Genomic DNA, 14407 nt, shown 5'->3' with positions numbered 1-14407 from the left:
GGCACTTAGATAAGGGAAATTAGGTTTAAAATCTCTTTATACTCTACTGCAAGTAGGTTTTTCCAAGGTCTCTGAATAAAAAATTTCTTTGACTTTATTGAGTGCTAAAATGCCTGAGACAGAATGAACGGGGCAAGCAAAAGTGGCAGATTTTAGACCCAACTCCAGTGCGCTCTCTCTCTCTCTCTCTCTCTCTCTCTCTCTCTCTCAGTGATTTGAATTCCCTGGCACTTACTCATGTGCATAAACCAGATTCCTAATATACTATTAATGTAAACACTGATGTATATATTTTCTGACTTTGTCTTAGACTAAATAAAGCCTATATGAATAAACACAGATTATGAGAGAATTGACTGAACAAGCAGTTTTGGCTCTAAAGAACGAGGTAGACTTTTAAAAATATGATTAAGATCATTTACCTGACATTTCTTATTTCCAGTTTACGTCTTATAAACATGTATGATGTATCATGCTTTTAGACATAGATGTGCCTTGCTGCTGAATTGAGAAGAAATGATCAAAAATCATTAAGGCTTAAAAGGTAAACTATTTTCTCTCCCCAAAGTGAGCGAGAGGGCCTGTCAGCTTTGAGTTCATTTACATTACTCAATGTGTCTGGCCCTGGCTGAGGAAAGGAGAGAAAGCTGCAATAGGGCTTTTTTGTAGTTGGAAGAAAGAGTACAGAAGTGAATTCCCTCCTGGGGTGTGCGTATGGTGGTTGGGGGTCTAGGAACTCTTTTTCAGCTTAGGAACCCTTCTTTCTCCCTCTCCTCTGATTTGAGGTAGAATACCGTTTTTCCCTGGAAATAAGACTTAGCCGGACAATCAGCTCTAATGAGTCTTCTGGAGCAAAAATTAACATAAGACCAGGTCTATATAATATAATACAATACAAAACTGGGTCTTATATTAATTTTTGCTCCAAAAGACACATTAAAGCTGATTATCTGGCTAGGTCTGATTTTCAGGGAAACACAGTAGAAGCCTGAGGTGACTTTTAGAGATATGTGTAGCCTACACTCTGCAGTGCTGAGAAGTGCCAGGAAAAATAAAAATCTCCATCTCTGTTTGTCCTTAATCCCTGCTTCCTTTCCCACCAGCTTATGGTCTGGCCTGAACCTGTACAGAAGCTCTTCTACCTAACTTCGAAATTCTGAACTTCCGAGGCTGACAACAAAGATACATTCCAGAGCCAAAGCGAGTCCATGTTGTCCTCAAGCAAGAGGGTCGTTAGAAGTCATATGTATACTGTTACCTGTACAAAAATCTAACAGACATAAGAACAGCCTCTGGGATATAGCCTGTTTGGAAGTAGAAAAATTTCAGCAAGAGGTGACTTACCAGAACAATGGGGGTCCCTGGTGGGCTACTGTTCCACTAATTCTTTTTTAAACACACACTGACTTTATAGAAAATGGTTATCTGATGTAGTCACCAGAATAAACCATATACTCCACTAGAAAGGTGATGGATAAACATCATTTGGCATGCTGCACTGACAATTTCACATCGTCCTTTTGAAAGGACAGGACTTGACTCTGAAGCATCCCTTACATAGTTGCATGAGTCATTGAGTCACAGTTTTCCAACAATAGTAATGGGATATCATATTATTAAAAAGACTCCATTGCTACAGTCAAATGGCAGTGTGTCTGCATTGGTACTTTAACCTTGAGAAAGATGAAACATTGCAGCCATTGACTCTTCAGGTTGAAAGGGAGCCTTGAGGAATGGTCCTCAAATGAAACAGGACTTTATTACTTTATAAAACAGATCATTCTGCCTTTGGACAGCTCTGACTATTAGGGAGGGAAAGTCTGTATGTTGAGGAAAAATTTGCCTCTCTAGAACTCAACCAGTCCCTCTGTGGGCGCCAGCATTATCCTAGGAGCTATTTAGAATATGTCTAGTTCCTTAAGCCCTTTAAATTATTTGAAGACAGACTCCATGCCCTCCCGCAGGTTCAGCAGCCTTAGGTTCATCTGGCATTCCTTCAGGTTTCCAGCCTCTCTGCAAGCTCCCTGATTTATCAGTTGTCCCTCCTACATTGTGTGGATGAATGAGCCAGGACAGAACAAAGTGGGAGTAAACACTTCCAGAGCCAAAGACTCTACCTGTTTTCTTGGTAGCAAAAAAGCAGCCATTGCTCACTGGTCCTGCCTGATGAGCTGAGCAGGAGACACTGCCCTGAGGCCCGGAGGAAGCAATTAGCAATAGCAATTCTTGGTCACAAAGTGGGGAAAAATCAAGGTTAATAAGGTAGAAAAGTAGGGGCTTTCAAAAACAAAAACAAGGACTGTGAACATAGCTTAGAAAATGCAAAGACATTTAGTGGCATTGGGTTGATTTATATAAACTGAAGAAAATCCTCAGTGGCTAAACAGTTTGGTACAGGAATCCTCGGTGTCTAACATGATCCCCAGAACAAATGGTATTTGGGGAACTGGGGCTCTCCCATCTGCTTGTAAGCATTCCTTTATTTTGATAAATCTTGTTGTCCTAAAATGTACTTGACAAAATAAATAACACAAGAAAAGAGAAATGGAAACCATCTAAACAAATCGCAAGTCAGAAATACTTTTTCCTACCCACAGTACAGACATTGATGAACTTTCACTCAAATTCACTAATAAATGAAAAAGTTAAATAGTGACAGGCCAAGGGCAGCTGATGGAGGGGCAACCAGATGAACTTGAAGTCCTGCGGCTCCAGATGCTCCTTACCACTTTCCACTCCCCTATTCCCCACCCCCCAAAAAAAGGAGAAGGAGAAGAAGAGGAAGAAGAAGAAGAAGAAGAAGAAGAAGAAGAAGAAGAAGAAGAAGAGGAAGAGGAAGAGGAAGAGGAAGAGGAAGAGGAGAAAAGAAGAGGAGGAGGAGGAGGAGGAGGAGGAGGAGGAGGAGGAGGAGGAGGAGGAGGAGCCACACAATTTCCCGAGAAGGAAAGTGGAGGACGTGTACTAGTGAGTCACCTTGGACTTCTCTTATCCAGGGGAGGGGCGTCTGCTGGAGAGACTTGCTTATGGAAAATTCCTACCTGGCCTTTGACAACCATGTTCAGAATAACCCACTGAAGACATTCCTAAATCACAGGTGCATTTATCCCACTTGTGCTGCGCTGATCCACGTTGTAGCCCGAGGCAAAAGGAAACCGTGTGTCCCGATATACATGTTTTTGTGTATATTTTAATGGTTAATTTTCCCCCAGATCATTAAGGTAGTTGAAAACAATGTGGGTAACATGAAAAGGAAGTATATTAAAACTTACAACATCATTTTAAGTTTTTAAGTTTAAATATTTTATTTACACTAAAAACAGAATTTAAAGAAGTAGTTCTGCTTTCCTGGCTTTAATGGAAGCAAGCGCATCAATATTTTCAAAACCTACCTCTTTGCTTATCTCAGTTTCAGTTGAGGAAATTGCTATATTTGACAATTTCTCTTGACTAAATGAAATAACTTTTAAATAACTTTAACTTACTGATCCTGTGTTTAGTTAAATGAATTTTGATTTTTTGTTCATCGTGAACTTTTTGCATTAATTTTGACTTTTTAAAATATTACTTACTGTGATTACTGAGTTTTTTTGGTGCCCCCTTAAATTTTGCACCGAAAGATGAGTATATCATTTGCCTCACCTTAATCATGACTCTGTTGATATTACTTTTAGAAACCCAAGTAGAGAGAGTGGGGTGTCAAGACTGTGGTTTGGATGCAACTCTGCTACCAACAACCTCTGTGGGTCTCGATCTTTCCTTGTACCTGACCTGGTTCCCAGCCATGCAATGGCAAAACTGGAGAAATACAAACTTGTCACAGATGCGCCACTCAATTGATTGTTACTCAGCTGATTATTATACTAGACAGAGATGCCAGGTAAGCAGTTTGCTGAAGGATTCACGAGGCAAGAGGAAGAAAGGAAGAACTTACTTCAAATGAAAGGAAAACATGTAACCTAAAGCCAGGTCCCCCAAAAGATCACAAAATGATTGGACCCTGAAAGAGCTTTGTCTTGTGAACACGTCAGAGAGGCCAGGCAAGTGACAGAAAAGTTCTCTCCCGCAAGGACACTGTGGATTCTGACATTTTAGAAACAGTGTGAGGCTCTGCCCTACTGTAGTTGAGACTGCTTTGTAATTTTTGCTGATTTATTTATTGTTGTTCAAAATCTTTCAATTCCTTCAACCATCCCTAATGTTTTACACTGTATCTCAAACACAGAAACTCTAAGAGCCCCTATATATGCAAGGTAACTTTTCGCTTCAAGAAACTGAGTGTTAAGGTTTTTAGTTGTCGATGTTTTAAAATGTGTATGAAGCTGCACAGGCAGCATGGTTGGTGTTGGTTTCAATCTGGTCACTGGGGCCACACCTCAGAGCACAGATCACAGTCACTTAGAAACACCATCCTGGACCTTGAAAACCAGAAGTACACCCAAGGAGGAACAGAATGGACTAGCGCCACTAAATTGGTGGCCTTGTCTCTCTTTCTAAAATAATTACCCAGCAGGCATGTTTGTCTAACCACTGCCCTGACCCTGGCTCGAACTCCTAAATTACATTATTTGGTGGAAAAGCCATTGCAGAAATTAGGGCAAACTCTATCTTCTATTCAACAAAGTAAATTTACAATTACATTTTAGATTATGAATACATTGAGTGAGATTTGCAGGTGTCAATAATTAATATAAACTTGGTGCCATCAATTTTTTTTTTTTTATAAATGCCAGTTGTTAAGTAATGTACGTAAGAAGATGGACAAATGCTCTGTGGGCTACTTCTTAGCTTATAGGGAGGAATTAGGGTCTTCAGTGACCTGAATAAAAATAGTCACACGTGGGATTAAAAACTATCTTCGAACCAAGAGAGGGGGCAGGCAGGGTGACATGGGGGGGACGCCATATACATTGCAGAAGAAAAGAAGAGGTAGCAGAGGGAGGGCAGGTGCTTATGGGTTGTTGCAAGGGTCAGGGTTAACTCCGCTGCTACTTAATATTTAAATCGATGATCTCCAACAAGAAGAAGGCAATTCATTGATGCAATCTGTGAATGACAAAGCCTTCATAACATGGCCAACACTAGAAAGGACAAAAACTATATATACATGGTCTTTAAAGAGGTCAAAATATGGTCAGGAAATTAAAGGACAACTAAACTAGAAGGAGACAATATGACACATCTGGAGTCAACAACTGAGAACATAAATATTCAGAAAGTGGGAAAAAAACAAAGGAAGTGATTAAGTGAACAGTCAGAAGTAGCTAGCCAATTAGATACAAGTTTAAGAAGCCAGGGCAGGTCTTCGCCAGCTGGTTAGAGAGCTTTGCCTCTCCTCCCAGATTTTACTGCCTTTTCCCTGGGGTGTGGTGGCACACCTTTCATACTTGGATTTATTTGTAAGAACTCTGTCCCAGAAAAGATGTCCTTCCATTTCCTCGTCTATCAATACAATGAAATGGAGCTGAGTCCCTGCCAACAACCAAAATGAAGGCAGAGTATTTTGCATTCACCAAGGGCTCTGTTCACGCACATAGTTTCCATAGAGTCCTGAAAACGTTGATGCCAGAGGAGAAGCATGGGGAAGAAGCAAGCTGGCATTCCTCCACCCAAGGCTAAAAAACAATTTTAGGAAATGCTTATGGTTTTTAAACAGGTAACAGAGTTTTATGGAGGGAAGAACAAGATGAAGGAAGGTATTTGTATTCTCAGCATTTTCCAGTTGTGTTTCAATTCTAAAGGTATTTATTAATCACTTATTACATGCCTGGCATTTGTCTTCAATTCTGTGAGTGTTTCCATAGGGAATTCAATTTTGTCTTGAATGAGTTAAAGTCTAATTAGGAAACATGGAGTGTACATATAGAAAAAAAATGTTAAAACACTGCAAGAGAATACACAAAAATATGACAATGAGTGTGGTCCTCCAAAATAGGAGCCAGGGACTAGTTTGGAGGAAAAAGGATAAGAGAGCAGTGTAGTGTGGCCCAGAACAGTCAAGGAAAGTTCATGGAATAGATGGCCCTCACAGAGGATTATAAAAGATAACTGGAATTTGGACAAGTGGGAAGAAATCCAGGAGGGGGGAAGAAATTCCTCAATCAAGGAAGAGGAGTAATAAACAGAGTGGTGTTTGGTGTTCCCACATGATGGTCTGTATTTGAGATTTTAAAGTTATTTCTCTAGAAGTCACAGGGTTTTGAGTTGCATACAGATCTTAGATTCTCACCAAGTGCAGGGGTCCTCTTTACAACATCACTGAGGGATGACCTCCCAGCTTCTGCTTAAAACAGCTCCAATGATGGGGAACTCATCAGTTTGCCAACAGCTGAATGCTTCCTTCTTATTACTATGACCCTTGTTCTGCCTTTAAGTGTAACATTCACCCCCTCAAAACATGACAGCCCCCAAAATTAAAGAAAGCATTAATTTGTGGTTTCTTTCTTATCTTTTCTTTGCGTCTTTGGTTCTTTCAGTTGTTTGTCTTCCTGGCTGTTCCAGGTGGTGGTAAATAGTCCACCTGGGCTGCCCTCTAGTTTGTTAAGGTCCCTTTGAAAACATGGCACCTGGAAGTGAACACTTATCCAGTTGTGGATTAATGAGCTCAGGATTCAGTGGAATAATCACTTCCTTAACTAGGACACTACTTGTCTATTAAAGCAACCTAAGATGGCCTTCATTGATTTGCTTTTGTAGATATATCCCATTATTGACTGAAAAAACTCAGTAGGACTTTAGAATATAAAACACTATTGTGCCTTGGACAAAGAAATAAATAATGGTAGTGGTGAAGGCTGCCAATTCTAACTCTCCTTACCTGTATTTTGCCCAATATTTCGGTGTCCGAGTAGACAAGGAATTTCTCCATAAGTAGTGGGAGGGGCCTGTGTGTATGCATGTCAGTTGGAGGATGTAGGGGGTAGAATGATATCCCCCCAAAAGATATGTCCACGTCCTAAAACCCAGCACCTGTGAATGTGACCTTATAAGAAAAATGGTCTTTGAAGATGTAATTAGTTAAGGATCTTGAGATAAGATCATCGTGGATTATCTGATTTACCCTAAATCCAATGACAAGTGTCTTTGTAAGAGACAGAAGAAGAGAAGACAGACACAGAGGAAAAGCTAATGTAAAAACAGAGGCAGAGATTGAAGTTATGCAGCCACAAATCAAGGAGTGTCTGGAGATGCCAGAAGCTGGATGAGGAAAGGAAAGATTCTCTTCTGGAGTCTTTGGAGGAAGCAAGACCCTGGTAACACCTTAATTTCAAACTTCTGGCCTCCGGAACTGTGAGAGAATAAATTTGTATTGTTTTAAGCGACCAAGTTTATGGTAATTTGTCATAGCAGCCCTAGGAAAAATAATACAGGAGCTATATATTTCCACGGGTATTCCCCTAGCGATGGTGTGAACCTTCCCAATGATGCACTCCAACACTTCTCTACATGGCTTAGGGATACAGAATGTACGTTGGGGCAGCAGCTAGGAACAAGCTAGTTAGACTTCTACATACTTAGGGATAGCAGTTCTGCCCTGGTATAAAAATAGAATAATTTCCTTTTAATCCATTACTAAGTTAGAATACAGATCTTCAAGAATGACTGTTAAACCACATTTGCAAGGGCCCCAAGTGGAAAAAAGGCCACAGATAGAATGGCTGAGGGTGTGTGTGTTGTTGAAGACATATTACAAGCATAACAATAATTCTTAATGAGGAGTTTGAAAACATTAGGTGACTCATATATTGATGTGAGTATGCAGGAACCTACACATACAGCGTTCTATTCAAAAGAGGCCATGTGACTGAGAAAAACAGTCACAAGCAAGTTATGCAAATCATCCCAACAGATAGCAATGACATATTTGGACCACACCATCATGCATGTGCTGTTGCCATGCATTGTGCCAAGAGGCCATTAAAGAAAATGCTTGGAGAGTTTCCATTCTGCTGTTGGTGAAGTTTTTTGTGGCCCCATGACAAACGCATCAAACACAAGAAGCAAATAAGAGTCACCAGAAAATAATGGTGGAATGTAAATCCACACATTCCAAGTTATAAATTAGTGATGTAAAAAAAAAAAAAACAAATGGGCCTTGTTGATTGGGACAGAAATTGGGACTGCCTGCCACTGTTAGAAATGTACTAGCCAATCCACCATATCAAGGAACGTGGCTTCCTAGAGCAGGGGGAGAAGTTCTTCTAGAAAAGTAGAGGGAGAAGGGCAGGGGTGAAGAGAAAAAGAACAGTCTATAATAAAAACTGCAAATTTCAAATTTCAAAGTCGTCTTGTCTACCGTCCACCAGAAGCAGGACTCCCTTCTCCCCTCTGCCTAGTTAGACTATAATATAAAATAAAACATAATAATTAGTACTATTTAATAAGCAATTCACTAGATACAAGATACCGTGTGAGATATTTTACATGTATTTTCTCATTTAATCTCTAAAATGATCCTATGAGACCAGGGATATAATCTTCACTTTACAAATGAGTGCATGTGCTGCTAAAGAAATACAGATCTTCTTTGGCATTCATTCATTCAATCATTCATTCATTCAGCAAACACATACCAGGTCCTAAATATACCAAAAAACAATCACCTTCAGTGACAGGGAACTCAGTACCCAAAAGGCAACCTACTGGATTTTTGGACAACTCTAAAAAATGCAAAGTTCTTCCTCATATTGATCTGAAATCTGTCTCTGGGTTAACTAAGCAATAGGTCCCTATGGTGTCCTCATGTCACTTAGAACAAAATGAGGTAAGAGGAAATGGTGAATGTAAGAAGTTTACAGGAGACAACCAATATTTTCTGTTTCTGATTTCAGCTCAGTGCAGTTTTTATACTTAGAAACTTGTATGGTTTTCATGTTATCTCTTATTCTTTGGGGACAGTGAATGGTTGCATCCCATTAACCTCAGAAGAGTGATGTAGTCTTCCTTCCAAAGAGTTTTGAAAAGCCCTCGATACTTTGAACGCACTGTCAGAGGACGATACATTTGCCACCCACATAAAAGTGAGTCTATGTGATGCCAGCACATAAACATCAGGAATCGTTTCATACATCCAGGAAGTCCATGAATACTGAGGCCGTGAGGAGGACACATTTTAGAGCCTCCTTCTATGTCCTCTCTTGGCGTCATCTTACAGAATGCTCTTTTAGGTTGTCAGCATCCTAGCAGAGCTGATTTTCTCCACTCTAAGTGAGGAATTCAAATCTAAAAAGGAGACACTGGAAGCCAGGAAGCTGGGAATCATTGTACCAGGACAACTCACTGTTTATTTACATCCTACTGCCCACAGTTCTGCAAAAGACCAGGCATTGCAACTGGCAGCTACCCTGTTTCTTTGAAAATAAGACCTAGCCAGACAATCAGCTCTAATGCGTCTTTTGGAGCAAAAATTAAGACCCAGTATTATATTATATTATATTATATTATATTATATTATATTATATTATATTATATTATATTATATTATAGACCCAGTCTTACAGTAAAATAAGACCAGGTCTTATATTAATTTTTGCTCCAAAAGACGCATTAGAACTGATTATCTTATTTTCGGGGAAACACGGTACCCTCCCTGGAACTCCAAGATAAACGAGATAGTCTTTGTTAATGGGTTTTCCTTCTAGACCTTAGGGGGCCTTGGGGAAATTTCTTTTGTTCAGTCTTTGGCCCTCAACTTATTACTGTTTCCATCATTATTATGTCCAGACTATAGCATGACCTAAGAAGTCTAAATGTAACGAATATAACAAATGTTTTCTACAATAATAGAACAATAGTTAAGATGTATATTTTACTATATACTTGGCATTTACATGAAATCATTTTAATTATTCCTCACAACAGCACTGGGTTTGATAAATATTCCATTTGCCAGATGATGAAACTGAGACAGAGATATTAAGTAACTTGTTTAGCTTAGGAATTACATGGCAGAACTGGGTCTTGAACCCATCTTATTCTACCCACTATGCTGTATTCCTCTCAAGAAAATAATACTAGTACAGGTAACCCCTGTATAACATGGTTGTTGGGTTCCTAAAAAATGCAGTTATGAGAATCCGTGTTATATGAAACAGAACTAGTACAAAAAAGGTTCCAAAAATTAAAAAACATACTATTATATTTTTATAATTAAGATAAATATCTTTATTAAAGTAATTTTCGCCAAAAGTATAACATATTAATATGTATTACATAATGTTTTCTTTGTCATCACTACTAAGCACCATTAACCGAGGGTGTTTTGTTTTTGGCAAGATATCTTCATCCTCTGAACTTAATACTGCATGAACAAAATGGATTTAAAATTCTAATAAATTTTAAAATTCTGCAGTCGAATCTGATATGACATCCACGCTTGAATGAAAAATTTCAAATGAGGTATCTTTTGCTCTTAAAATCTTTTATTATGTTCCATGTTATTTGGGGATTTCCCTAATTGCAAATGAGATATTTTTTGCTCTTAAAAGCTCTTATTACACTCTGTGTTGTTCGGGGATTTCTCTAATTGTCAAACCATGTTAGAGTGAAACCGTGTTCTAGGACGCCATGTTGTACAAGGGTTTCCCCCAATTCTTGAACCATGTTATAGATGTGCCGTGTTATATGGGGGTGGCCTGTAATAGCCATCATTGTGCCAGCTACTATTCCAAGCACTTTTTATATTTAAACTCATTTTATCTTCCTAATAACTCTATTTTACAGCTGAGGTAAAGCGGGATTAAATAACCTATCCCAGGTCACAGCTGGGTTTTGAACTCAGGCTATCTGATGCCAGAGACCAGACAACTATTCTAAAGCACTGGTACTGTTCCACCTTGAATTAAATGATTAATATTTCCTAGCAAGGCATTGCCCATCCCGCTGCAGTAAGTCTGACCTACTCTCCCAAGTGTGCAGCCCATGTAGCTTCTGTTATAGGACAGAGGTGGTCTGTGAAGTATACCATTTTAGCATCCTCTTTCGGGAAAAGGTAGACAAGGAAACTGACAGGCAGGGAGGTTAAGGCTCTTCCCCAGGGACCCTGAGCAAGCTAGTAGTAGGTTCAAGGTTCTACACTCCTGTTCTCAATCCACCAGGCTGTTATGTTGCTCTTGAATGATGAAAGCTTGCCTTATCTTTTCAGTATAGGGCGAGACTTGGAGGAGATTCCAGGGACTTGGAAAAACACTTGCTCTTACACAATGACTCAAGGTCATAGAAAGGCAGAGGATAGTCCACTAGGGGTACAATCACATCCAAAGGATCCGCAAGTCCCCCTTTCATAGTAGAGTAAAGGCTCCAAACCAGTTGCCTTCTCTTCCCAGTGACTTGGCAGGTAGCTCACCCAGGCTGCAGCAAACAGTGGTTATATGAACAATTGGAGGAGACCAAGCTCCCAATCTGCCCTGGAGAGAGCACATTTGCAAGCAGAAAGGGCTGTCTGCCAAATCAGATTACAGGAAGTGACAGCAGGATCCTTTTCCCCCAAAGACCTGGACCACATTTTGTAGTCTGTCATGGAATGACAGCCTTGAGGTGGGAGAAGGTTGGAGTAACAGCAAGAGCTAGAAACTCTTAAACGCATCCTGGGAGACTAGTGGAGACCAATCTACCTGATGTGTTTAATGACATAGTTTAAGCATTCTCCTGCCTCCTGCCTGTTTTTTTCTCGTATCTGTTAACATTGGACTTAATTACTTATAATTAATAATCATAACAATAACTATTAGGGTTCCTAATAGTTGTAACCACATAAGATCTTTTATCTCAATAGGGGTGACTATCTCTTCCAAACAACCCAGAAAAATGCCTTCAAGAAGGATAGACCTAGCCTTTATTTGACACCCACCTAGCACCGGCGTTGTCGCTCAATGCTCCATATATGTTACCTCATTTACTTCTCACAACTACATTATATCGTAGGGAAAATCATCTCCTGTTTTACTAATGAAGAAATTGAGGGTCAGAGAAGTTAAGTAACTTGCTCAAGGACATAAATGGAAGACATTGTACATTTTTCAACCAGACCTTATTGCCACTTGAACCAAGAGATGGAGTTAACTACAGGAAGGGTACCACTGTGGGTCTTCTTGTCCTTTCAGACAATACTCATGTGTAAATTATTCAAGAGACAAACTGCGTTCTAGATAACCTGACCCTGAATTGCTATCTCTATGTATTTTTTCCTTTATTATATCTGGGGGCCTGGTAGCCACAGCTTTGTTCCTTTAGTAGCCAGAGAGGCTGACATACAGTGATGAAATGATTTGTTCAATCATTAATTAACTACTGTGCAAAGAACCATGAACCATGGTAAACTGGTGGGAGAAGTTTGTGACTTTAAAGACAAGTTTTTATCCAGAAGATTCAGGGTCTAAGAGATATTTTTCTCTCCTCTGCTGACAGAACTCTGAATCAAGTGAGAACACTAATAAGGAACAAGCAGTAGCCAGCACCCAAACACACCAGCTCAGGGAAAAGAACAGACACAAAGGTCAGTTAAAGAATAATACAAGCCTCCAAGTACTAAGAGGGATGTTGACAATAGCACAGGGCAGATTCTCAGGGTGAGAAGCAACTGTTGGAGACAAAAATTTTCTCAGCTTGTTTCAACTTAATGCTTTTGAAGAATTGACATGCACTTTGAATTTCTGGGTGAATGAGTGTGAGCATAATTCCCAACAGGTTATTCTTTTGCAAACGTATTTGCTAACTGAAATCTCAGAAAACATAACCTATGAAGGAACCCAGAATGAAATGCCTGCCTGGAAGGTGGATTTCTCTCCCAAGTTCATCCCGGTAGGGTAGTGGGATTGGAGGTGGTTTCTTTCCGTTCTCTAACGACAGGATTGGGTGTAGAGTGTGGCTCTTGGGCTGTCAAGGATAGAAGTAGTACCGGCTGTGTGATCAGGAGTAAGAAAACAAAAATGGATCCTAGAGGTAAAATTACTTTAAAAAAAAAAAAAAAAAAGTCTGGTCCTGGCAGAACAATCTCCTTGGTATATTTGCTATTAAAAGAAAAAGAGAGAGAAAACGTGGACAAGTTCAAAAAAATCAAATGTCAGACCTGAAGTTACGTTTTTGTAAAGCAATGAGGAAATAGTCCATACTTTAACCCAAGGTCAACAGGCAGCCAGCGCAGGTCCGAAAGTAGGTAATTCTAACCAGACTGCAAAGTGGTTTAAAAAGAGTGTTCAACAGAGAACAAAGAAAACAGCAGGCTTGTTTTTTAGAGAAGAAAGAGAAAGGGAAACTGGAGTGGAGGGGCTTCTGAGTAGGGCAACAGAATTTACCTATCTGAGAAATAGACTTTCAGGGGGGAAAAAAATTAAGAACATTTCACGGGTTTAGATCGAAATCTAGTGTGATGAATGAAGAAAGTAAGGCAAAATAAAGCCGTTAAGGCAATTCTGTATTCAGTTGGCGCTGGCCTCCCAACCCCCATTAAACGGGCTGAACTGGTCTGCACCTTTGAGTTAAGTTTCAAAAAAGTCTCTACTCCACTCCAGGGTTAAAAAAAAAAAAAAAAAAAAAAAAAAATCAGATCAACTTCCCAGACAAGCAGAAGCTGGATTAATGATTAAGAGAAACAAAAAGGATTAAATATCTGGCCTGGGAGAACTTTCCTGTGCAACGAAAATGTCAAAGGCATCCCTCTGCTCTTCCCTCTCAAAAGGGCTTCTCCCTGTGGGACAAACACCCAGGGCTAAGCCATCCAGCTTAAATTTTTCATTCAAATTCCTGGTTTGGATCCCTCAGGGGCCAGTGGTCTAAATTCCAAGGGAGAAAAAAGGAGTTTCAGCTCACCTTTTAAGTGTCTGTGTGGGGCTCTCAAAACAGTAGCAGCCCTGCAGCTCTCATGCCTTGTGGGTGAATCCAGCAGCTCCCCGAGCCGGCCGAGCTGTGACCAGCCTCAACCTCTGTGTACAGGTGCCTAGAGGAAGGAGGAGGGCATTGGTCGGTGGAGAGCAGGAAATGTGTGACATCACGGGAGCCTGGACAGATAAAACATTGCTGGGCCCTTAGCTATTGAAACAGTCAGTAGGTCCCGCCCACCTGTCATTTACCTGAATACCTGCGAGCAGGTAGGTGGCGTCTCTGCGTGGACAAATGAATCAGTTAGAGCAATTTGCCGGATGGAATGTACTTTCTTTCCTGAGCATGACACGTGGCCAGCCCCGTGGACAGATCTGAATTTATAAGCCTGGATGCTTCCTTGGCCCTCTCCTCCCACCCGCCTCTCAATAGCTGCCTACAAAAGAGTTTAAAAGGAAGTTTAAACATCCAAACGCGACAGCAGTTTAGTGGGCATAAAAAGAAAGAGTGTGAAGATTGACCTCTTGGGAAATATGTGAGATTTAGACCCAAATGCCTTTTTGAATGGCATTCGTTTGAACCCCAAGTGCTTCTC

General features: G+C 40.2%; 1 protein-coding gene across 3 annotated transcripts in view; it reads right to left on the bottom strand.

Moving 5' to 3' along the window:
- The window catches only part of LNX1 (ligand of numb-protein X 1), a 108875-nt gene extending 94935 nt beyond the window's left edge, over nt 1–13940 (bottom strand). For all 3 annotated transcript variants that reach the window (XM_019740121.2, XM_019740122.2, XM_019740123.2), the window contains exon 1: nt 13804–13940. The gene's annotated coding sequence lies outside the window, so the exon portion shown is untranslated. The remainder of the gene's footprint in view (nt 1–13803) is intronic.
- Between the last annotated feature and the right edge of the window lie 467 nt (nt 13941–14407).

The sequence above is a fragment of the Rhinolophus sinicus genome, linkage group LG02, assembly GCF_036562045.2.
Source record: "Rhinolophus sinicus isolate RSC01 linkage group LG02, ASM3656204v1, whole genome shotgun sequence".
Lineage (NCBI taxonomy): Eukaryota > Metazoa > Chordata > Mammalia > Chiroptera > Rhinolophidae > Rhinolophus > Rhinolophus sinicus.
Note: the sequence above shows the minus strand (reverse complement) of the source record. Positions and strands in the feature narration are given on the sequence as shown.